The sequence below is a fragment of the Neopsephotus bourkii genome, unplaced genomic scaffold, assembly GCF_033783945.1.
Source record: "Neopsephotus bourkii isolate Nb327-2 ecotype Australia unplaced genomic scaffold, CSIRO-AGI_Nbou_v1 NB_1624, whole genome shotgun sequence".
In the NCBI taxonomy this organism is placed as follows: Eukaryota; Metazoa; Chordata; class Aves; order Psittaciformes; family Psittacidae; genus Neopsephotus; species Neopsephotus bourkii.
In genome coordinates, this window is record NW_026902099.1 from 1044848 (window position 1) to 1069941 (window position 25094).

At 37.4% G+C, this 25094-nt stretch overlaps 1 non-coding gene across 1 annotated transcript; it reads right to left on the bottom strand.

The window, feature by feature from the left end:
* Positions 1-24615: 24615 nt before the first annotated feature.
* Positions 24616-24697, bottom strand: TRNAL-AAG (transfer RNA leucine (anticodon AAG)). The gene has a single exon. It is a non-coding gene; the product is annotated as a tRNA-Leu (tRNA).
* Between the last annotated feature and the right edge of the window lie 397 nt (positions 24698-25094).

The following is a 25094-nucleotide window of genomic DNA, read 5'->3' on the forward strand; positions in this document are numbered from 1 at the left end:
TTCACCTGATTACATGAATAAGGTGTGCTGAAGGTTAAAGTGTGGATTTTATTTATTTTAAATTTTTTTTTTTATTTGGATGGTGCATTAGTAAAAAAGGAACCTAACAGAGAAATATGGAACAAATCTCTAAGCACAAGTACAGACAGACCTAAATCTCTTCTGTTCATGCTCTGAGCAAGACAACAGCCAACACCATCTTGGCCAGAAGCTGCAGAGCTACATTAGCTGCACAGTGTTGTGTTTAGCTCCTGAGAGGTCAGGTTCATTAGTCCAGGCTGAGTGATGCTTCATCACAGCCACATGGCTTTTGGATGGGATCTGGAGTAAGGCCAGACAGCTTGCAGGGTGGGCAGAATGAATTTGGTTCTATCTGCTTCTGTCTATGTAGATATGCCAGATGATTTGAAAAAGGAGGGGTTTGTACGTTGGAAAATTATAAGGGAAGCATGGGTTGGGATTGATTTGGTTTCATTTTCCCCCAAATCTAGTTCCTTAGTTGATGCACAACACACATATAAAAGGGATATGTTCCTTAAAAACAATAGACTCACAGAATATGTGACTGAAAACCCACTTTCCTTGCAACCCGATGCCTAATATTTAAGGTATCTTTCAGAATTTCTTCAATATTAGAGAAATTAATATTCACATTCTGAATGATGCCAAATGTGTTTAGTATAAGAAGCAAAATACTCTTCTGGGAAAGAAAGAAGCAGAACAGCTCTAGGGCAGGGAATAGCTCTGAGAGCCCCAGTAGCAGAGATGAATGGAGGTGGCAGGTCAAGCACCACAGGGAGGGGTGCAGACATGTTACTCTTTTGTAGCTAAATTTAACTGTACTGTTAACTGTAGCAGAGTTAGTTTGTTACTCAGGCACAGGTAACCAACTGATTTCCCATCTGGGTTGCCCACCTGGGTAAAGAGGTTCTGCCTGGATGTCAAGAAGAATGAGGGGCTGCAGGGTCTATCCTGCCAGATGGCACAGCAGGTTAGCTGCAGAAGGTCTGGCTATGGCCTGAACTACAGCTCTGCCTTTCCCTTCTCTCTCTCGCACCATACACGTGCACCTGGTAGCAGAGCTCCGTCACCACACACCCAGTGATGCACCACTAATTGGAATCTCATTTCACATACATGGAGAAGTAGAACTCATATTTTGCTTCTCGATATCAATCATGACAAACAGCAAGGCAAAATAGGCTCTATTTTTCTGGAGTAATGCCATTACATTTACATCTGTTAGGAGAAAAATTACTGTAATCATAGATAACCTATACTGCTTCCAGAGACTGGCATTTCTCTATTAACAGTGGCCAAGAAGAGTACAGAGGCTTTGATAACAGCTGCATAACTCCATGTCATCAGGTGCAAGAGTGTTCATAGAAAAATGAAAAAAACAGTGTGGTACCATGACTGCCTTCAGTAGTAATGCAGAAACAAAATCATTGTTCAGATTTTCTTTTCCAGATGACCTCTCCCTTAACACCAAAGAAAAAGAAAGAATTAAAAAAAGATAAAGGGGGGGGGGGGGGGGGAAGAAGAGTACTGAAAGGTATTCTTTTTACATTGTGAACAGGTGAGAGATTTGGTTTTTATTAATTCAGGTGGGGGTCAGTCCCTTCTCCCAAGTAAAATGTGATAGGACAACAGATAACAGCCTCAAGCTGTTTAGATTAGATAGGAAAAATTTCTTCACAGAGAGGGTAACCATATATTGGAACAAGCTGCCCAGGGAAGTGTTCAAAAACTATATAGATGAAGCCCTCAGTGGCAAGGCTTAGTGGTGGTCTTGCCAGTCCTGGGGTAATGGTTGGACTTGTTGATCTTAAAAGTTTTTTCCAATCTAGTTGATTCTATGGTTCTATGATAAATAAGCTTTGTTGGTAACATCCAAATCCCGTCACTGCACATTGTTCTTGAGAAGTGAAATACTTGCTGAAGCTGTATTCTTGAGCCAACAAAACTCAAGATTCATTGGTTTATACTAGTGGCTACCTGTCTGGTCAGTTAAACTGGGATGACTGAGGTTCTTCTTTGTCCCACTACCGCTTCCCTCCTTCATCCAAGCCTGTTGAATGCCATGTCAGTAATAGGAAACATATTTCCTGTTTAATTTTCAGGACCCTCAGTGTTGAGTGTCACAAAACCTTCTTTTTCACTTCATCTCTACACTTTATACAGTGTATTTTTTAAAATGTTAGCCTAAAATACTTTTACTTAGTACAGAAAGCTGTTTCTATTTTAAGTATTCACAGGCCAGTTACTTTTTCATTAAAAGTTCTACACATTTAATGCCATGATTTCAATATAATTGGCAGATATTTTTACTTATAAAATTAGAGTTTCAGATTGTATTATTATGTTTCTTTAATGAATGAATAATATATATTATGTGTACTAATACAATTACAAACCTTTAAAAGCATAAAATAGTAAAAAGCATGAAACATAATTTTCACATCTCAAAAGGCCTACCTGTCTTTTGGCAATGTTTCTAGCATAGGGAAATTTTGAGGGACTTTTTTCCAACTCCAGTTAAAATGTGATATGAACTGTTAGCATGAGTGGTATTCAGCTACTTGTCCTTTAGATACAGGGAATGGATTTTCCTTAGATCAATTTTATAAACTGGTGTGATTACAGTAGGTCAAGCATTTCTAACTGTAAACTGCTGAAATACACACATATACACACACACAAAGTGAAAATTAAGTCTCTCACATGGAAAAGTGTTGAATTAAAATGCCCCTAATACTATATGTCAGTAGCATTTTCCATTATAAATTTTTCTCTTTTAAAGCACCTATGGATTGTTATTTGCAAGAATCTTTTTTAATTTTTTTTAGGGTTTTTTTAACTGGAAACCCAAACTTCATGATACTTTTATTTTCTTTCTTTTTTAGATATCTGCATTTGTCTCGGTTCATCCATTTATCTGTGAATAGCCAGGTGGGACAGATATGAGAGTCTCAGGCCTTCTCTAATAGAAAATGGTTGAATATTCACTTGCCTAGATGATGTAGGTATATTATTTTGATAGAAGAGGAGTTATTTAATGTCATGGATGATGAATGGCATAAGAACAGTTAGAAGGGAAATAATGGTCATAATTTGTCAAAAACGCTAAGAGATAGAGTAGTAGGGCAGGCGAGGTAGAATGATACACTATATAGTTAGAATAATGTTATATAGTGCTGGAGGGATGGAGAATATCTTAGTAGCAAAAATAAATGAAAGAAAAAAGAAATAGGCAAACACTACTGTGAACTTTGGGACTGAGAAATATTTAAGAAAACATGAGTGCTTGGAATACTTCTACTGTACAAATAATACCTAAGAATAAATGTTATGGAATTATGAAAATAGAAGGAAAAATAAGATATAACAATCAAAAAGATGCATGTGAGAAAAGCAGAGTAAGGGATATTTTTAACGTCAAGAGAGGGAATAAATACAACAAGAAGCAATTTTATGTATCATTCTGCTGGATTAAATCTTTCTCAGTTACTCAATTTACATGTCTCACTACAGTCAGTGGGTAGACAAAATAGAAATAGATAAGAACAGAAAGGTATTTCGGAAGGTTTCAAACAATTTGTGATTATTTCTAGCTTTTAAAAGAGATTTTTAAAGACATTTACATCTAATCAGGACATTGGAGGTTTTTAAAATATAATAAGTATTTGGAAATTAGATTTTTTAATTAGAAAAAAATAGTAAACAGAGCTGAAAATTCATATTATATGAGTTTTTCAATGCCATATGCAGAAATTGAAAAGACTGAAACACAGAGGGATGAATCACACATAAAACAGAGTAGCTATATGACTACAAGAGAAGAAAAAAAAAAAGACAAGCAGCAATTTTAAGCAGCTGGTAAGGTTGCTAAAAGTTTCATCGTTGCTACAGGAAACATCCCTATGAAATTAAAAATCTACAAGATGTAAAAGGAATGATGAAGACCTCTATTTCTGAATGCTATGAATAACCAGTTACTTGCAAATAAGAGGAAATTTTTGTAAGATACAGTTGTCCTTTAAACGGACAGTTCAGTTGATTCCGTTCATTCAGCTTTGTATTAAAGAAAATAATTTCAATAATAAACAGAACCCAGGACAACTTGGTTCCTCCCAGACAGTGCAGTCTTCTTCCCTAGAGCTATGTGGACTGTTACAAGAAGAAGTTGCAGTAACATCTCTGCAGACTCACAATTTTATCATCTTTACGTGATTATGTTCTTCACTGCTATGGCAGCTATCCCTATGCTTTCTTAGATACACAGAGTGGTTACAGAGTTGCTCAAGCACAATACCCAGTTTAAGTGCCTGCCTTTTCTCTGCCCTCATAGCTCATGCACTAGGATAAAGCAAGGATTATTCCACTGTGATAAATACAGTTTCATCACCACAAAATCAATAAGACAGAAGAGTCAGATTTCTCTTTTCTTTCTTCAGTAACCACTTTCCATTGTGTTTTCTTTTTTGGCTGAGTTCATGTTGATAACTACAATTCTTTCTTTTGTGGGTCAAGGGTAGGGGAAGAATAAGAAGAAAGATAATGAATTGACGGTGTTAATAATGATGGCATAAATTATCCAGATTAGAAAAATGTAATGGAAAGAAAGAGCCAGGATGTAATCTGTTCCAAAAATCTAATTTATTTTTTCCTCACATTGAAAAGTAGGATTTTCTTGTGGGATAGAAGAAAAAAAAAAAAAGAAGAAAGAATAGGTAGCAGTGTATTTGCAGTGTATGTGCAATACAGATTACTAAATCCATTCCTGCATACCAATGTTTCTTGCTCATACTATTTTAGTATTCTTCCTTAGACACCGAAGTATCAACAGGTGTAATCAAGTGTAGGGAGTCATGTTGAGAGGCAACCTTGCTGTGACAGAGCAGAGGCTTCCTACTGAAGAACCAGCACATGCAAAGCTCTGCAAACAGCAGAATTTACTTGGCACCTATGCCCTGGCGAAGCTGACATACCACCTTGTGTGTGGGCATATTGCCATCCTGACAGATGGGGCAACTGAAAGCAGCCGAGAGACCATGTCTGAGCATCAGATATGTTTGTGGAGAGCAGGATTCCCAGCTAGAAATGTCGAAACAGCTGTTTGTGTGCCTACAGGTTAGGTGGTATATGCCTTTGTTAATCTATCACTGAGCTTGATTAATTTTTTAAGAGCTTCTGTTATAGCAGCCAATCACGGTTTCAGTGTAGTGTTGTGTGCAAAGAAGCAAAATCAGTCTCTTCTGCTTTTAGACTTCTCATGATAAGACTGAAAATAGTGTCACGATAGGATGGAAGAGTTTTTCCTAAGGAAGAACCCAAGTGTGTGACTTCTGCAGTTTCCCAAGTTATTTTGCTAAATGTAATTTTATAATAGTTGGTATTACATCATCTCAAACCCAGCATCTTTGAGCTTTCATAGTCGAACTATTTAAGAACTTCAACAGTTATTACAAGCTGTTTGTCACTGCTCATAAGATATCAAAAGGCAATCAGGCTGAAAAATACAAAAAATGCCAGATCTCTAAAATGATACTCTCTCAACTTTTCTCTAGCTGTAACAATATCTACAACTTTCATTTTCATAAGAACAATGTATATTCTTTTCCACTAAGTAGAACTTCAATGAATTATTTATTAAAACAAATCTACGCTACCATCACTGCTTAACCTTCTGTTTTACAACTGATTTCAGACATGACCATACTATGACTACTACTGACACAATTTCTACAATTCCTTTTTGTAACACCTCAGTCTCTATGTCTCTAGTGAATAGCTTCATAATGACATTGAAGTGATTTTTTTGTTTGTTTGTTTTAGGATGAAAGGATTGCCTTTCCATAGGCATTATTATAATTGCTACTTTTGTGAATATTATAGCTCCAAGTGCAGTGCAAACCATTAGTTTACAAGATTTTTTAAATATCTACTACATCTACAGCCACAATCTAGTCTTAACTGCATGCCAATATTAGGCTAACTATTAAATGCCTTTATTTTTAAAAATAAAGAAATGAAAATAAAGTTGTGCTTCAAAGACTTTCTGCAAGGTTTTCACTGTAAAACCTTGTAGAAACACTGACCTCATATAAAAAGTGTAATTTTAGAACACTGAGGACATTTCTGCATTGTAATTTATGGAGTAAGGTTAAGACTTTCATACTCAAGCTTCTAAATATATGTACTCCAGCAAATGACCTTCCTTCATATTCTTTGTCAGGTGACATTTGTTCCTTCTGTAAAATCTTCCAAAAGGACTATGCTAACCTTGAGCAGCAATATAGAACTATGCTTCTTAACGAGGATACAAATTGTGCTGACAACTGATTCTACTACTTGCATCAGTGTTATATAGATTACCAAGGGGACAATGTTTAGACCAGTGGATGAATGCATGTGAAACATTGCTGTTTCTGAATGAAGAATGTTGAAGATGACAGACAGTAAAAGATCATGAAATTCAGATCTGTGTGGCTTAATCTGCTGCAAGTACACCTCTGTGACAATATGCCTCCGGAGACCCAGGCACCAGACTTTCTGAAAGGAAGATTGAGTAAACAACCTCCCATTCTCATTCGGAAAATAAAATCTTAGTGGAGGGAGAAAAAATCAGCTTCATCCAAATCATAAAAGCTTTATAGGGATTAGAAATCACCTCATTTTCTCTGTCTTTTCAGTTCAATTGAAAGCTTTGACTTCTCCTGTCAATGCACACTGCCAACAATGTTCACATCCACTGAGACATGCGCTGAATGTATGGTTGATTTTTAACCCTTTGATACTTGTGGCACATAACTGGCATTTTGGTAACTGTTTTGTACTTTAAAAGGATACCATTCTTCCAGTTTGGCTGTAGCTTCTTTTCCTATCCTGCTAGTCATCTTCATTCCTCTTCCTAATAGCATGACATTTCTCCACCTTACCTTACAGAGCTCTCCAGCTTGCCACTGCAACTACCTGTTACCACTGCCTCTTGTAAATGCAGTTACACCAGTGTAAAACCACTGAGACTGAAGAGCTCCCAGGAGTAAAGCTACCATTCAGGTGACATCTTCTAACTGTCATCTCACCAAACCATCCAGATGGACACATGGTCTCAAGTAAAAGGACATTGTTGTCCTCCCAGCTCTCCCTCTGAAATTAAATACACAAGTCAAAGGAGTGTGGACCGAAGTAATTATAACTATTATTTATAACTAAGCATCAGAGATGAAATGATAGCAATAAGACTAGGTGAAAAGCTTTCAGTTTGTTTCTTTGTTTTACCCAGAGTGTACAGAATGACTAAGTGTACATAATGATTAAAACAATGAAAAATCAGTGACTTATAAGAAGACAAAGAGCCATTCTTGTAGGTTTGGTTTCATGAGGAAAGGTTTGTGGATAGAAATTTGTTAAAGAAGTTCAATGATATATTAGATTGCAATTTTTATTTGAGACCAAAAAGTCTGGAAAACCAAAGACTGGCAAAGCATGAACTTGAACAAGCGCAAACGAAGCAGCAGGCACAATGGTAAAATACATAGGCCAAAGCAATTTGGAAGAAGATATAAAAAACCCAGAGTGGGTTACATCATCTTGCAAAGCTTTGTCCAAGTTAGTAGAAAGCACTGTTCAAAGAACTATTCACAAGATCAGGTCAGAGAGCTGCAATGGAACTGAATGAAATATCAACACAAAAATATTTAGGACACCAACTGATTTGAAAAGTAATTCAGCCAGAACTTTTGAAGATATTTCTGTTATCATTCAGGAAGGAACTGACAATACAGTATAAATAAGCAAAGCTAAGAGCTTGCTTCAGTAATGTTTTATCCATACTAAAAATATGTATAAATTAAAAATAGAAGAAAATTTTTCCTTATCCTATTACACACTATATTATCCATTTATGTTGAGCCCTTGATAACTTCAAGAAAATAAAGAGATGGAACAGCAGATGAGGAAAAAAAGGCCACTGTTGCTGGATAAATAAGATTTTTTGCCATTTCTAGTGAAGTGCCACAGGCTCTGCACTGAGCTGAAATCACAGGTCTCAGGGCTGGCCTGAGCTCACCTTGGCTGGAGCTGGGCTGAGCTGGTTTCAGCTCCTGCCTCCAGGCCAAGTGCTTGTTGCCTCCCTGAGTGAGACTGAGCTCTGACAATGTCTCCATGGGAAGGGTCTGGCAAACCCAGACTGCTCCCCAGCAAAGAGGCCCTGGGGAAGCTGTGTGGGCACACTCACCTCATAGCTTGGAGCAGCCAGAAGGCAGCAGCCTGGGGCAAGGAAACTTATGAAAATACACACAAACTGGTCCAAGGACTAAAGAGGAAGACACCTTCACCATTAATGCCACCCTTCTCTTATCAAAGACCTCCAGACACTGACAGCTCATTAAAAGCTCACCACCAACTGCAGTTCTTTCTAGAAAGCTGGAAGGCTCAGCCTTAAGACCTGAAAGGACACCAGAAGGGCAAGACCAGCACCAGGGAAAAAGGTTAATACTAGGAACGTTTTAAGGGTTGGAGTGGGAATTTAACAATTTAAACTGGTAAGACTTTTCTTTGATAGAGAATTTGGACTATTAGACTGTTAAAACATCAACTGGACTAGTAGCAAATCTTTAGCTCCATAGATGCATTGAATTCTGCCTTGCCTAAACTTATTAGGTCTGTAGACACAGGGAATTCTTCTTTTGGAGCATAAAAGAGTGCAGAGAATAGAGACGGAAAATTATCAACTATTTTGAAATTCATGTGCATTAGTAAGTTCTTCTTACTCTAAGACAAAAGAGAAGCAGGATAAACTATTTGTTATTAGGAAGTTATAGAATGAGAAAAAGAAATAACACTGTCTACTTTTGTGATCATTGTAAAGGAAAAACATGAATATCTTCGCTTATTAATTGACTAACAGAAAATGTACATATGTGTATAAGAAGAAATAGTTTTCCACTACCACAGTGGGAGAATATTTTTCTTGGTGCATAGATGACAGTTTTTATATCAGATAAGACAGTATAGAAGACTCAGCAAAACTGCAAAGTGCTATAGCTGCTCTTACAACAGCACTCTGTTCAAAACCTAGAAAAAATGGTTTATGTATAATAGGTACTAACAAGATATAAGTATTCTTATATTAGTATATACTTCAAACAGAAAAAATAGTTTTAGCCCTCACATTATTTATTGCTATTGCCAGAAAATAATACCACTGCTTGGCAAAAGAACAACTGGAAGATTAAATATATCTTCCACATATATGGTGGTTATGGTATATCATATCATAGCATATATAACTATCACAAGCACAGTGGAACAAAATCCAGAGATAGAGGTTTTAGGTGTCATGCAGATAACAGAAATATGATCTGACACCAGCAGATTTACTGCTTCAGATCAAATGCACAATGGTTTCTTATTTTATTTACTTAATAGACAAACATAAATAATTTCACTTCTCTCTTACGTTAATACCATTTGTTGATTATTAATCTTGCTGTATTTGTGTGGGAAATAAGACACAGGAAATGTGTTTTTGAAGACTTTCTAGAGATAACTGTCTGGATTGTTCTACCTAGGACCATGCCATATATGGAGGCATTAGCAGTCAGAAGCACAACTGTGACTGACTTACTGGATCCTGGTTCTTTTAGATTTAATTTGATGCACTTGAACACCCAAGTCAGCCTTCTATTAACAGTATAGTTAATTTTTGTAGTAGCTCAAAGAATTGAATCTCAGGAAGACATGGAGGGCTCAGTTCCTCATTTGCCACTCCTGATCTCCCACCTGCTGGGGCAATGTCCAGCAATAAAGAAAAGATTGTCTACCAGATACAAATCCCACTGCATCCTTTAGAAAGTGAAACAATAAAGAAAGAATGTTTATGAGAATGATCTGATGACTAAGAAATTCACCAGCCAAGAGGAAAGTAAAGGAGAATAAAGAAGACCTTGTCCCCAGTCTTGTTGCAATTTATACCCAGTATACATTCTATGACCATGAATATCCTCATTCTTTCCTTTATTTATACTTTATGCAGGTCAGGGGTAGAAAGCCTGTATCCAGCTCCTCAGATGTGTTAAGTGCAGAAACATCCTTAACCAGAAAGGCTAATGAATCTCTCTTGAGAGCTAAATACTAAATTGAACATCTTTGTTAAGCTATAGAATAGTTATAATTACTTTGGTCCACTCTCCTTTGTATCCAGCTCCTCAGATGCGTTAAGTGGAAAAACATCCTTAACCAGAAAGGCTAATGAATCTCTCCTGAGAGCTAAATACTAAACTGAACATTTTTGTTAAGCTATAGAATATCCTAAGCATGTAAGGGTGCAGACCTTTATGTACATAGAAATCTGTGACAGTAGAAAGTGAGGTGCCTGGAGAATTTAGGTTCCACTGCAGATTAGAGTCTCAAGAAAATCACAGCCAGGTACAAGCTCCTGAAGATGCAGACAGGCAGTTTATTCATCAGTGATTCCAGCTCTCAGTTTGCATTCTAATGGAGAAAAAACCCAAGTGTTTTCAGATGACCTGGCCTTTGCTCATCCACTTTTTACAAAGCTAAGACTTTTTTTTTTATAATTTGCATCATCTGTATGTCCTGAGGCTTTCAGTTAAATGTGGCCTTAGAAAAGTTGAAATAGAACCTGCAAACATCAGCTTTTTGAAGCACCTTTGTCATACAAATACCCTAAGGCACTGTATGCTTCACAGGGTTCCAAGGGAGTCCAGCTGTATGAAAAAGTAGAGCTTCAATCTGACCATTAAAACAGCTAGCAAGGGAAAATTTCCCAGGCCCACAACACAACAAGATCATCGAATAGTTTGGGTTAGAAAGGACATCTAAATGTCATCTAGTCCAATCCCCCTGCAATAAGAGGGACATCATCAACTTGATCAGGTTGCTCAGAGCCCTGTCCAGCCTGACCTTGAACTTTTCCAGGCTTTGGGAATCTACCACCTCTGGGCAACCTGTTCCAGGGTTTCACCTCCCTCACCATAAAGTTTTTTTCCTGTATCTAGACTGAACTTCATGGCATTTAGTTTAAAACCATTACCCCTTATTCTTTCCTACTAAAAAATGTCTGTCCCCAGTTTTTTTATAAGCCCCTTTACAATAAGGTCTCCCCAGAGCCTTCTCTTCTCAAGGCTGAACAAATCTAAATCTCTCAGCCTATCTTCATAGCAAAGGTGCTCTATCCCTCTGATAATTTTTGTGGCCTTTCTCTGAACCCTCTCCAACAGGCCCATACCTTCCCTGTGCTCATGATTCCAGAGCTGGATGCACAAGTCCAGATGGGGTGTTACCAGAGCAGAGTAGATAAACACGATAGAACAATAACATGCAGCTCAACAAATATGTAGGTATAAGGAATGTTAGTTGTTGTTTTTTTTGTCCCACTCAGCCTTCCTGAGGTTCTCTTAAATGGTGATGTGTGTGAATTATTTCATCGAACTGATGAACAAAACTTTTTGTGAGCTAAATACATTTACTCAAATAAATGTTTTTTTACTCTGTAAAAAAAGGAGATATTTTCTTATAATAGGAGTTCTTATATCTGTTGACCACAGCTTTTATTTTTAATTAATATATAAAATTATTTTAATTAGAGTTGACCAAAACCACAAATATGGAATACTTTTGAGTTGAAACTCCAACTTCCTCCATTACCAAATTATCTTTTTTTTTTTTTTCCATAAAAATGGGACAAAGTCAAACAGACTCCATGAAAGAGCTAAAGCAAAATTTCTAATTAGACAGACACACACACATATATATATATATTTAGATCTGAGAAATATCAAAATGTTTGCAACTCTTTTTTTAGAACAGGCTTTTCAATATGGTTCATGTCCTTCTTATATAAAGACAAGGAAGGAAACAACAAACATAATTTATGACACAAAGCACAGACTTCTGCTGATGAACAGTAGCATAAGACTGGGAAATGACAGAAGTTCTAATCAACACTAGAGACAAGGAGAACGAAAAACACCATCTTTAGAAGGGTATCAAAGTCCATTTCACCCACCTTCTGAAGCGGTTGCTGAATCTTTGGCCTGTTTTGCATTGAAAAAATGATGGTCTTGCTGGTAACAAGCTGTGGCTTGGGAAACCTCAGATTTAGCTACCAACCTTGAGAGGGCTTCTGTGTGTTCATGGACAAGGTATCCAATAAGTGCACTACTTTCCATGTGTATTAATTAAAAATAATAAAACTTGCATTCTTCTTCCCTTACCTACACAAAGACCTGGAAAAGCTGACTCAGATGAAGGAGAAATTCCACTAAGCTGTAGGAGCCTTGTGCTTGTCTCAGGAGATAGACAATATCTCTCCAGATTTTCTTATCACATGTACCAGCATCTTATACAAGGAGCATCCAGTCTCAGAGGGAGCATGTGTGTACTATGGAAATACAAAGATTAAATGCTCTATTTACTGCTTCAGTAATTTACAGTTTTCACACATAGCAAACAAAAAGTCCTTTCTTACGTTAAAGTTTTGCAGGTTAAAATTTATTAAAATGGCCAAGTACACTTTTTATCCAGATATTTGTAACAACTCTTTTTCACTCTAGCCTGATATTCTTCAAATTGATATTTTACACTAATTTAAATAAAACTTCTGGCTAACACCACCCAGCTGTGTCAGCTGACCAGTAGAAGGCAAAAACACCATCCTGAAATTGTGCCAGGAAATTAGTTATTCACTTTCCTGTGCAACATTAGCGTGTCTGTGGGATACCTCCTTGCTTGAGATGTTTGAGAGCAGTAAAAACACAGTCACCAAAGACACCAGGAAATAATAATAAAAAAAATGTTGTAGGTGTTTTAAGTAGAAATATTTTTTTTCATAGGTCTATGTTTTATAAGCAATGATTCACTTAGAAGTAGTTCTTGCAGTGAACTTTTACAGCCACAGCTTAGGCAGTGCCTCTGTAGATAAATGATTAAGAGCTATTTGTCCATAAATTAAAGAGAGAGAAAACCTATAAAATTTATCATCAAGCTTCAAAAGTGTGCTATTTTCAAACAGCACAAATTGTGACTGGCTTGGCACCATATGGTATTTAATTTTCTTTAATGTATGCGTGTGCACAAATTGCATTTAGGTAACTGGAATGCTGTCAGTCTGAAAATAATTCTATACATTCTCTAACAGGTAGGAAGCAAAGGTCTCTGGTAACATCTGAAACATTTCTAAAGATGGACTTTTTATTCATGCACCACTCAAGGAAACATGACAAAACGTTAGGTGCTAGGTTCTTGGCTAGATCTGAGATTTTATTTCTGAACCATGGCTTGATTCAAAAAAGAAATGCTCAAAATAAATATATATAGTTTTCAAAACCATCTCCCTAGATTTTTATTACATACATCTTTCATGGAAACCTGACGAGTTGCTCGCAGTAAGAATAATGTCTGTATTGTATCCTGCCATAGAAACATGACATGATGTGGCACAAATTCAGGAGAAATCTGGGCAATTTTTATTGGTTTTAAGTACAGGAATTCTGTAAATATTTTTTGTTCTATTTATTTCCTCCCTATTCTTCTTTGAAACCTTTTGGAAGTAAAACATAGTAGCAAGATCTTAAGCAGGAGCGATATATACTGCTTCACTGTCTTCTTTACAACTATGCACTATCTGAAGGTCTGCTTGACACCAATTAAGTGTCTGTATATGAACTGAATTTATGATTTTTATCTAAACCACTTCTTTCTTTTTTTTTTTTTTTTTTTACTTTATTCCTTAATAATGATTGGAGACTACCCAGGAAAAATGGCATTGTGAGTCATGTTTTAGAATGAACATAATATGTTTTCAGAGCAGTTATAGTAGCATAAGTGGTCAGAAATCACTATTGGGGTGACATAGAGCAGTGTCAGTTGAACCTGTGATTTCTTCTTTCACCAACTTGAATCTCAATCACAAAATAAGTGTCAGGAATAAAATCAGAATTTGGTCAGAAAGAAAAAAATTAGACACAAGCATTTGATGTGTAATACAGTGATACAATGGAGATGACACAAGTAATGGGGAGGGAACTACTAGATGTCTGGTGAAGAGATGGTCTACTCTGTACTTAGGATAGTGCCGTTATAGTGCCCGTTGCAGCTGTCACACACACACACACACACACACACACACACAAAATAGTTAAGACAGAAACGAATAAAATTACAGCCATCAGTGGAATGCAAATAATGCATGAGACAGCTTGGGAGGAATGGAAATTTGAAATGTAGTGATGGCAGTTGTATTAGAAGCTGTGAGCCAGTGACAAATAGCCAAAATCAGAATAATGTGCTCTGCCCTGCCAGTCAGCCAAAAGCAGCCCCCATACTTTCAAGCCCTGAAAGGGATATGGTCTAGAATTAGAAGGGAGTTCTACCCAAAATTTGTGTAATCAGTAATGATTAGCAGTTCACCCTGAACCTTCCATTTACCTAGGCTTTTTTATAAAAATGATTTAAAGGAAAAACTGGACTCTGCATTTCCTTATAGGTATGAGCCCTAGATACAGCTGTAGTGATTTAGAAAAACTAATTTTATTGAAATATAAAGTGTTATATTATTAACATATACTTAGAATGGAATTTAGCAACATTTTTTGAATATTATTAGCCTAGTACTGTTCATAAAAATCAAAGGCAAGACAGGATATTTAAGTAGGATGATTTCTCTGAGATGATGATAGACCATAAACATATTGATATATAATATTGGTAAGCAGGAACATGATCATAAAGATGCAACAGTAAAAAATTATTGACATCTCAGCGATAGGTAACACTGATCTAAGGTCAGTAAGGCTTGCAGGTCTGAAAATGAATGATAGATTAAGTCTGGGTCACATAGCAAATTCTCAATAACATTATGTTGCTGATAGATGTTTATAGAGAAAATGTTTGAAAGCACCCGTACCCCAGCTGCTCCTTTGCAGACTGTGGAAAGAATGTATGTGTGGAGCTCCTATTTTCTTTCAAGCAAAATCATTCCTATCATTCCTGCTAGCTCATGCCATCTGCAATGGCAGTGCCAACTAATATGGCAGATTTTGCACTAAAACTAATGAGAGATACATACAAGATATCTTTCAAAAGCCCTGCTGTGGGTAGTCATGTCCAGTAGAAAACTAATGACAAGTAGCTGAGGAGGAAAAGTTTACATAACTCAGCATAAGAGTCTGCAAAATTTACATATACATAAATCCAGACAAAAATTGTAGCTATGTACATTTGAAGATCAAGATAAGTAACGAATGTGATATCAGTTATATTTTTCTCAAAAATTCTCAGTAGTTCCTTAGATTAGGTTGGAATATTTCAGATTGATTAATCTCAAAACAGTAGAATGTAACCTAAATAAAAGACATTAAAACCATTTTGGGATACATTGAAATATAAGCCACCATAAGTATATGCAAGAATCATTTTATTCTTTTCTTTCTTCATGTGACTTTATTGCAACTTTCATGATATTTGCTGTGGTTAAAATCTCATGGAATCATCTGATCACTTGGAAATTCAACATTTGCTAAAAGTAATTAGATGATATATGATTATGAAGAAAAGGAAAGACAAAAAAAAAAAAAACCAATCAAATGCACATCAAAGTACATGAAATACCCTACAGGGGTGCTGGAGAGGGACTCTTTCATCAGGGACTGTAGTGAGAAGACAAGGGGAAACAGTTTAAAACTTAAACAGGGGAAGTTTAGATTGGATATAAGAAGAAGTTCTTTACTGTAAGGGTGGTGAGGCACTGAAATGGGTTGCCCAAGGAAGCTGAGAATGCTCCATTCCTGGCAGTGTTCAAGGTCAGGTCAGACGGAGTCTTGGGTGACATGGTTTAGTGTATGGTATCCCTGCCCATGGCAGTGGGGTTGGAACTAGATGATCTTAAGGTCCTTTCCAACTCTAACTATTCTATGATTCTATGATTTTATGAAGAGCTTACTGATAATAATCTCTTATAATTATTGCAAAATTTAGACAAAATAATAGGTCTGAAATCAGCTAGCAAAACAAATCAAGCTCCTTTCATGGCCTTCTTACAATCCTTTGGGAACAAAGGGTGAAATTGGGGTTCTGTACTGACGTACACAGCACATTTTGGTAGAGCACTCAGGACAAAATAACTTTGTAGAAGCTGAATATATTATTTTAAATAATGTTCACCATAAAAGTGACAGAGAGGTTTCCCATATGGGATCCCTTAAAAGATTTGAGAATGGCTGGACTCAGACGAGGCTATGCCTGATGTTAAACTCATCTGCTTATACACAAAGACAAAATGGATGTCAGCAACTCACCAGAACTAAGTGGTATTCACCTAAGAGTTCAATTTAGCCCAATGATAAAAAAAGATGAATTACTAAATGTACCATGTAATCTCTCACTTAAAAGCTAGAGGATAGCCAGCCATAATATTGATCTAAATTAAAAAAAAAAAAAAGCACAAAAGGCACCACAAAAAACTTCCATACCAAGCAGACCAGTAAAGAGCATAGGAAAGCATAAATTACTGAAAGTCTCTGTAAATATGTTTGCAAAAACGAAATCCAGAGTTCTCTGAAAAGAAGTTGTCCCCCAGAAATACACTGATATTCTTTGACAAAGTCAACAATAACAGAGATAACATTGATTAAATTAATACAGCCTGTTTGGATTTCCAAAAGACTTTTGACATGATCTTCGCTGCAGACTCTTAAGGAAAAAAAGCAGCCATCACATCAGTGCAGGATATCCTTACATGGACAAAGGTAATGAATAGATGGTTAAGAGATCAGAAATGGAAAGCAGGAGTGAAATGCTAATTACTGTGGTGCAAGGAGATCAGTAGTGGAGTTCTGTGCTATTCAACACTTTCAAAAATAGCCTAAGAGGGACACTGAAGAAGTGACTGTGCTTCTGATGATGCAAAGTAATTCAAGATACTAAGGATGACAGCAGATTGTGAAGGATCTTACAAACTGAGTATCTGGATACACAAATAGCAGACTAAATTCAGTGCAAGTATGTGAAAATTGATACACACAGGGAAAAACAATGCTAAATTCACATGCAAAATGAGAGACATGTCTCTGAACAATACCACTCTGAAGCACAACTTTGTGGGTATTATAAACAGTTCTATGAAATCCATTGAAGTAAGTGATCTATAGCATTAAATAAAAAAAAATAATCCCAATTAAGTATGTTATTTTCTTGTTATTTCAAATGTTCTGCTAGGAAAGTAGGGAGTTCCTCACCCAGCAGATAGAACTGTAGTACTCCTTGCCAAAGGATTTTCTTAATGCAAATGATTTCTCTAAGTTAAAAGGACAACCAGACAATTTCTCTAGAAAATACATTCATCGGAAGCCACCAAAAGAAACTGCAAGAGACTCAGGAATCCTCCACAACTGACAATTGTTGGAGTGTTTTATGGACTATTACCTTATATGATAGGCCTCTTATTCTTTGTTAGGTGTCCACTTCCTGGAGACTTACTTATCTCCACTAGATCTTTGATCTTAAGAAGCAAGCTGCTCTTATATTTATATGTTAACTTCATTTTATAACCCATTAAAAAAAAGTTGAAATAGCAACACTGTACAACAAAATCATGTGGTACTCTATATAGCACATTTAGGAAAGCAATCCCTGACATTTTCTCTGGCAGTAGATTGTGTGCTCAGAGGGCCCACTTCTGTTTTAAGTGGTAGCAAAGAAAGAAATATGGAAATCCCTTAAACAGTAAATAAGAAAACATGCAACAGTAGATCTGAGAACTTAAGGCAAGGATGGGATGTTTTAAAAAGGTTCACAGTGAGAGGACAAGACTTCTTTTATTTAATATACACCTAACTCAAGACTTGAATAAGAAATAAAAACATACTCAGGAGAGGTTACAGCAGGTGAAAAAAATATCTTACATTAACAATCCTTGGTTTTAAATACTCATAGATTACCTTTAAAGAAATTGTGGCTTAAAAAAAACAAAACCAAAAATATCAGCACTTACAGTAAAAATAACATCACATCAACAACAATGATTTACTGGAAATAAACAGTAAGATTCTGTTCAGAGAGGCTACTGGGCAGTAAAACGTATAGTCAGTATTTTATACTCTAAAATTCATTGGAAAACAAAGGTTAGTGTCTGAAAGAAATATTAGAAGATGGAGACATAGATCAGTATCAAGGCAACAACAAAGGTACTGCTTTTGTTAAATAATTTGGTGCTTTTGTACCTTAAATTGTGTAGGGTTTTCTTTTGACATTGCTCTTTTTTGTGAGAGAAATAAATGGAATATAATTATATCTTAAATAGCATCCTTAAAAGCAGATTCACAGGCTGTTTGATTTTCCAGATTTCAGAGATGGTTTCTTGGCTTTCATTTGCCATTTGGTTTTCCCTTTAGAGGATTTTAAACCTGTATAAATATGAACAAAAATAACTAAACCTATCCAGTATGTTGGTAGATTTTTGTAGAATAGCTTCCCACTGGCAAAATATGTTCTTTAACAACCTGCTGTACTTATCAAAGTCACAAAGCCTCACATACTGTAGGGTTTTTCACTGAAGACTTATGCAGAGATCTTTAGAATATTATCCTGATAGTGAACAAAAGTATTCTAATTATATCCCACATAAGAGGTTACAAACTTCATACTTACCAAACACAACTTTAGACATAGACTTCCTAGGCTTGAATTTAAGGGACAAGTCAGAATTGCATAAGTTACTTCTCTTAGAATTCTGTTTAAAATTGATTATATCTAATTATCAGAGGGATCCTGGACTAGGTGTGTCTGATGAAGCTATTGTGCTCCAAATATAAAAGTGAGATATACTCAAATTTTACATCCTTGGTCACAATCTGGCTTCCTGATATATAAAAAGGACAGCAAAATGTTGTCAGAAGCAACCATGGCCCACGCAAAGCAAGGATTTGCTGTTTTATTTGAAACCCTGTCAGTACACAAGAATCAAAAGAAAAATGAAAAGTACCTAGAAAACATTCTTATCTTTCTCTCAGGGAACTTACTGAGGACAGGAAATAATAGAAACAAGGTTTCCACATCCACGTGAACGCCCTGGGGGAAGATAACAAAGAATAGTACCTGCAAGTATCTCTTACTGCCCACAGTGGGAAAGGAAGTTTTGGAAGTATTAACTCATTTTATTAGAAACCAACTGAAAATATTTCACTTAGAATGAAATCCTAATACTTAAGAATTACTATTATCCAAGAAAAGTATTGTGTTTGATCAAAATCAGGTTCTTTTCTCATCTGCACCTAGGAGAAGAACATATAAAACATGTAACAAAGCTGAAGGGGAAAGAAAGTGCTGAGTTTGGAAATACCAAGAATGGCATACTCATTTTTAGTGTTTCTGATGAAAACAGCCTAAGAAGAAAACAGTGAAGGAATTCAAATTTGAATTTGCCAAAAAAAAAAAAAAAAACAAACCAAAAAAACAAACCCAAGCCAAACTCAAAAGTGTTACAGAAACATCACTAAGTCAAACACTTGGGTTCACAGCTTCATCAAAATTCGAAAGAGAAATGGCAGAAAAGAAATTCTGTATTAACAAGCATTCATAAGAGAATATCAGGTTTATCTTGAGGTAGCATCATCCTATCTGCACACTGGTTGATATACACCACCAACAAGCTGATAAAAACATTTTTACTGAGAACAAGAACCAGTCCTGGCTAGACAGATTATATAATTAATAAGCTGAACTGAGCAATTTCCACCTTATACAGTGGGTACACGATTATCCATTTACCTCTTGCAATAAACTGATAATGTACAAAACATTTAACGCTGCCTTGCAACTACATCTTTTTCTCTAAATGGGAGAGGAATAGATTTGAAGGATGGAATTTATTTGATGGACAATGGGATTGAGTGCACCCTCAGCAAGTTTGCCAATGACACCAGGCTGAGTGATGCAGCTGACATGTTGGAGGCAGAAAAGCCTTTGAGAGGGACCTTGACAAGACTTAAGAGTGGGTCCATGGGAACCTCATGAAATTCAACAAGTTCAATTGCAAGGACCTGCACCCGGGTCAGGGCAATCCCAAGAACAACTACAGGCTGGGAGAGGAATTGCTTCAGAGCAGACCTGACCCCAGGACTTGGGGACGTTGGTTGACAAGAAACTCAGCATGAGCCAGCAGTGTGCGCTTCCAGCACAGAATGCCAATTGTATGCTGGGCCGCCTCAAAAGGAGCATGACCAGCAGGTTGAAGATGATCTTGCTCCTCTACTCTGCCCTCATGAGACCTCACTGGAGTACTGTGTTCAGTTCTGGTGTCCTCAACATAAAAGGGACATGGAACTGTTGGAACAAGACCAGAGGAGGGCCACGAGGATGATCAGGGGACTGGAGCACCTCCCATATGAAGATAACCTGAGAAAGCTGGGGCTGTTCAGTCTGGAGAAGAAAAGGCTGCGTGGAGACCTCCTATCAGCCTTCCAGTATCTGAAAGGGGCCGATAAGGATGTTGGAGAAGGACTCTTCATTAGGGACTCTAGTGATAAGACAAGGGGTAGCGGGCTCAAACTTAAACAGGGGAAGTTTAGATTGGATATAAGGAAGAAGTTCTTTACTTTAAGTGTGGTGAGGCACTGGAATGGGTTGCTCAAAGAAGTGGTAATTGCTTCAACCCTGGCATTGTTCAAGGCCAAGTTGTACAAAGTCTTGGGCAACACGGTCTAGCATGAAGCATCCCTATCTATGGCAGAGGGGTTGGAACCAGATGATTTTAAGATCCTTTCCAGCCTTAACTTTTCTATGATTCTATAATCATCAGAAGGTCGAGGGAGGTGATTCTCCTCCTCTGCTCTCTTGCAAACCCACCTAGAGTATTGCATTCAGCTATGGAGCCCCCAACAGAACAAGGACATGGACCTGTTAGAGTGAGTCCATATTAGGGCCACAGGTATGATCAGAGGGCTGGAACACTTCTCCTATGAAGACAGGTTTGGAGAGCTGGGCGTGCCTCAGCCTTGAGAAGAGAAGGCTCCAGTGAGAACACAGAGCAGCCTTCCAGTACCTGAAAGGGGCCTAGAAGAAATCTGGAAAGGGGCTTTTTATAAGGGCCTATCTTCTTAATTTGTTAAAGAAACAGTGATAAGAAAAACAGTAGTGGTTTTCAACTGAAATAGGGTAGATTTAGATTAGATATTAAGAAGTTCTCTATTTTGAAGATGGTGAAGCATTGGCACAGGTTGCCCAGAGAAGTTGTGGCTTTCCTGTCACTGGAAGCATTCAAGGCTAGGTTGGATGGGGTTTTGAGCCATGTGGTCTAGTGGAAGATGTCCCTGCCCATGACAGGGGTTGGAACTTGATGATCTTTAAGGTCCCTTCCAGCCCAAACCATTCTATGATTTTTATAATTATACAAAATAGCTGAAGTTGTTTTCTGTCTAGTTGTTTGGTTTATTGGTTTGTTGGTTTTCATTGTTGCTTCTTTTTATTTTGTTATTTTGTTGGGTTTTGTTGGTTTTTTTTTTTGGGGGGGGGTATTTTGTTTTACTTTGGCACATACACACCCATCTAAGGATTTTTCTTTCCACTTTCCTAAATTTTAGTCTCTCCTCGACATGTCAGTCCATTCTGCCATTGATAAGATGAATGCTCTGTCTTCAACCCATAGCATCCAAAAATAGGTATTAAGTGATCTCCTTCTGCAAGCGGAGAAATGCTTGACTTCGATTTTCTTGTTATAAAATAATTCAGTCATGGATACTCCCAGCTTAATGAAATAATTAAAAGACTGTTCAGATAGTGTAGCCTATGTTACCAGACAGGAGAAGTATTCTGGCTGTTTTAAAGAGAAGAAATTAAATAGGACAGGTACGGAACACTATCCTACACAGTCACTGGTTGAGAGGAGAATGAACAATGATTTTGTCCTGTTACTTCTAACACCCACTGACTCAAAAAATCTCATGATGGGTTAAAGCATTTATAGTAAAGACTGTAATGGCAACATGACCAGACAGCATAGTCACAGTCTTTTTCATCCTGAAGATTAAATACATGTGAAAACAATACATATAACTGACAGTTTTGGAGGTCACACCTGAGAGATGAAAAATTTGCATCTATAAAGCGGCAGCTGAGACTGAAACAAATTAGGACAGTAAGAAATACATTAGAGGTGCTTGTGTCTGAGGAATGAGGTGATCAGGTAAAGATAATAATGGAAAACCAAGAAGTATGCGTAATTGCCAGTCTAATATGAATTGTTGCTGGACATCTGGAATTGTTTGGCTCCACTATCTCCCTCTGACTGACACAAAAGCTATTAATCATAACGTTGTCTTAATTAAAATAATAATCTCCACATGCTTCAGGTTAGATTGTGAAGATACTGAGAAGCTGCTTAACAGCTTGGCAGGAGGGGTTTTAGGAACATAGAAGAGAAATGTCCTAGATTTTCTTTAAAAATAGCTGTGTGTAATCACCATAATACTACTGTTGGGAGAAATGTCTCACAAGATTTAGAAGCTGACTGGTCTTTTACATTGTGGTACTGTTAAAAGGTATTACTGTCTGCCATCTAATAGGGAGCTCTGGTCTAAACTTTAATAGCCTTGGTGTCATCATAAGTTGCTTGCACAGTGAAGGTATGACACTTAGAAGCAGACGGAGTCTTTTTCATTTTTTGTGTAACTGCTGGCAACTCTGGAAAGTGCTGCCGTAAGGAGATACCATAGTGTGCTGATACCATAATTACAAAAAAAGCCATGTCTTCATTCCTTCCTGAAGGACTTTGTTAGTTTACTTAATAGTAAAAGTACTCTCTATTTGATAAGACACACAGCTGTGATTCTAGACACCTAGGCTATGCCCCTTCCATTTTGGCTAAAGGGATGGATTTCTACCAACAGCCCCGTACTTCATTTGCTGCCAGATTATCTATGGCATAATTTGGTATATTTTATGATCTTTAATTAATGGCAAAAACAATGGCATTTTCAAATACTTTATAAGCAATTGAAATATAATATGTCCACAGCTAATCAAAAGTTGTGGAGATGTCTTTAGAAGCATCTGTGGAGGGTGGAAAAGACAAGCGGATAGAAGATAACATTAAAAATAAGAGCCAGGCTGGGAAGTGGGGGAGAGGAAGGGAGGGAGGACAGGAATGGGACAGTGCCCCAGGGTGTGTGGCAAACAACAAAGAAAAATAAAGGTGTTTCCAGTGACATGATTATTTGAATCTTAAAATAGCATCTCTGTAGGAATTATGTAAGGAGATGCCAAGGAAAGAAGTGGAGATGAGTTAAGGATGAAAGGAATTGTTTAGGATGTATCTACCTTTGAATGTCATGAGCAGTAGAAGGAAAGTTAGAGCAAGTTTGCTGCAATTTTAATAACCAAGTGCTCTGTGTCAGTCAGCCAGCCATATTTTAAGATCAAGATCCTGTAAAAGAAGGTATTTAAGCCTGCATGAGTGTACTATTGCAATTAACAGGAACAATTCCAGCGATTCCTGCAAAGACAGCTCAATGTTTGAAATATGGAGTGGTTCAGCAGGAGGGTCAGATTTCTTTGATTGACTTGGCGTACAGGTATGGGAGGAAGTTACCTGTGATTTGGAGAAATCTCCAGGAAGTCACCAACAAAGTTTAAGTTGAGAAGCAAGTATTCTTTATTGCGGCACTGGGAGACACAGGGGATAACTCCTCCTAGCGTGTCTCATCCAAGCATCAACCAGGCTGTGATTATATTGTCCTTAAAGCATGCATATCCATTAGATTACATACATATTCATTGAGTTACTTATACATTACATCATACTTCTAGAATTCCTCCCACATGCACACTTAACATGTGGTAGTGGGCTTTGGGACCCCTGGTCGTTATTTCTTCATTCTTATTATCTTCATCACTTCGTTTTAGGATCATTGTCATGTCAGTAACTACCAGGCTAGCTCTGGCCAGTTCTTGCACAATGCTTATCTTAGCTATTTCCTTATCTCTATAGTTGATAACAAAGCCTTGAAGTTACTTATTTACAAACACATTCTTCAATCAACCCCATTCTTCACTTGTGACATCTGCATTTGGAAGTTGATAGTAACCCTGAGGTGATGGGTTTGCTTCAAAATTCAGAATGGAATAGAATGGACTGGAAGGGAAGGGAGGGGAAAGGAAGGACCCTGTCCCAGTGTTAGATCACCCCTCTCTGTAAAGAAATACTTCTTAGTGTCCAGGCTAAGCCTCCCCTGGCACATCTTTGAACCTTTCCCAGTTGTCTTATTTACTGCATACTGGAAAAAAGATTCACTACCTCCCTCTCCGCTTCCCCTCCTCAGAAAGGTGTAGAAAGCAATGAGGTGTCCCATCAGGCTCCTTTTCTCAAGCCACACAATGTGAATAAACTGGGATAATTACCTCTTTTAACTGTTGCACTGAGTTTGTTGCAGCCCAAGATGCAGTTAACCCTCTTGGTGCCAGGGTACACTGCTGACCCCTGTTGAGCTTACTGTCAACCCCCAGATCCATTTCCGCAGGTTTCTAAGCATTCTCAGACACTCTACTCCCAGTTTATATTTGCATCCAATATTACTCCATCCTAGAAAATATTCCTGGCAGTGGTGTGACTTAAACCCACGCCTCCAAAGAAACTGGAGCCTTAATCCAGCACCTTAGACCACTCGGCCACACTACCTTGATAGTATTCAATCTCCACCAACTGCATCCCCCAACCACAATTCAGCTTGTTACAGGATGTTTTAAATGGCTTTTCCTACTGAGAGAGATAGCTGCTCCTGCAGTGGACCACATGTTTCTGGTCCCCTCATCTGCTGTCAGGGAACATCATCTGGAAAGTTCTACAAATATCTCCTTGCTTATGAACCTGTGACCCCTTCCCAGGAAAAGAAAGGGTGATGGTATAATTTGGGAGGAATGAGTGCTGGCTTTGCATTCAACTTTCTATTTTCATATTTTTGAAACATAGTGAGTCTTGGGCAATGAAACATCTGTTCTTTCATACAAATACAGTCGCTGCAGTGTGTATCATGTACTCTAGGAGCAACCTATGTCAGTGCCTCACCACTCTTGCA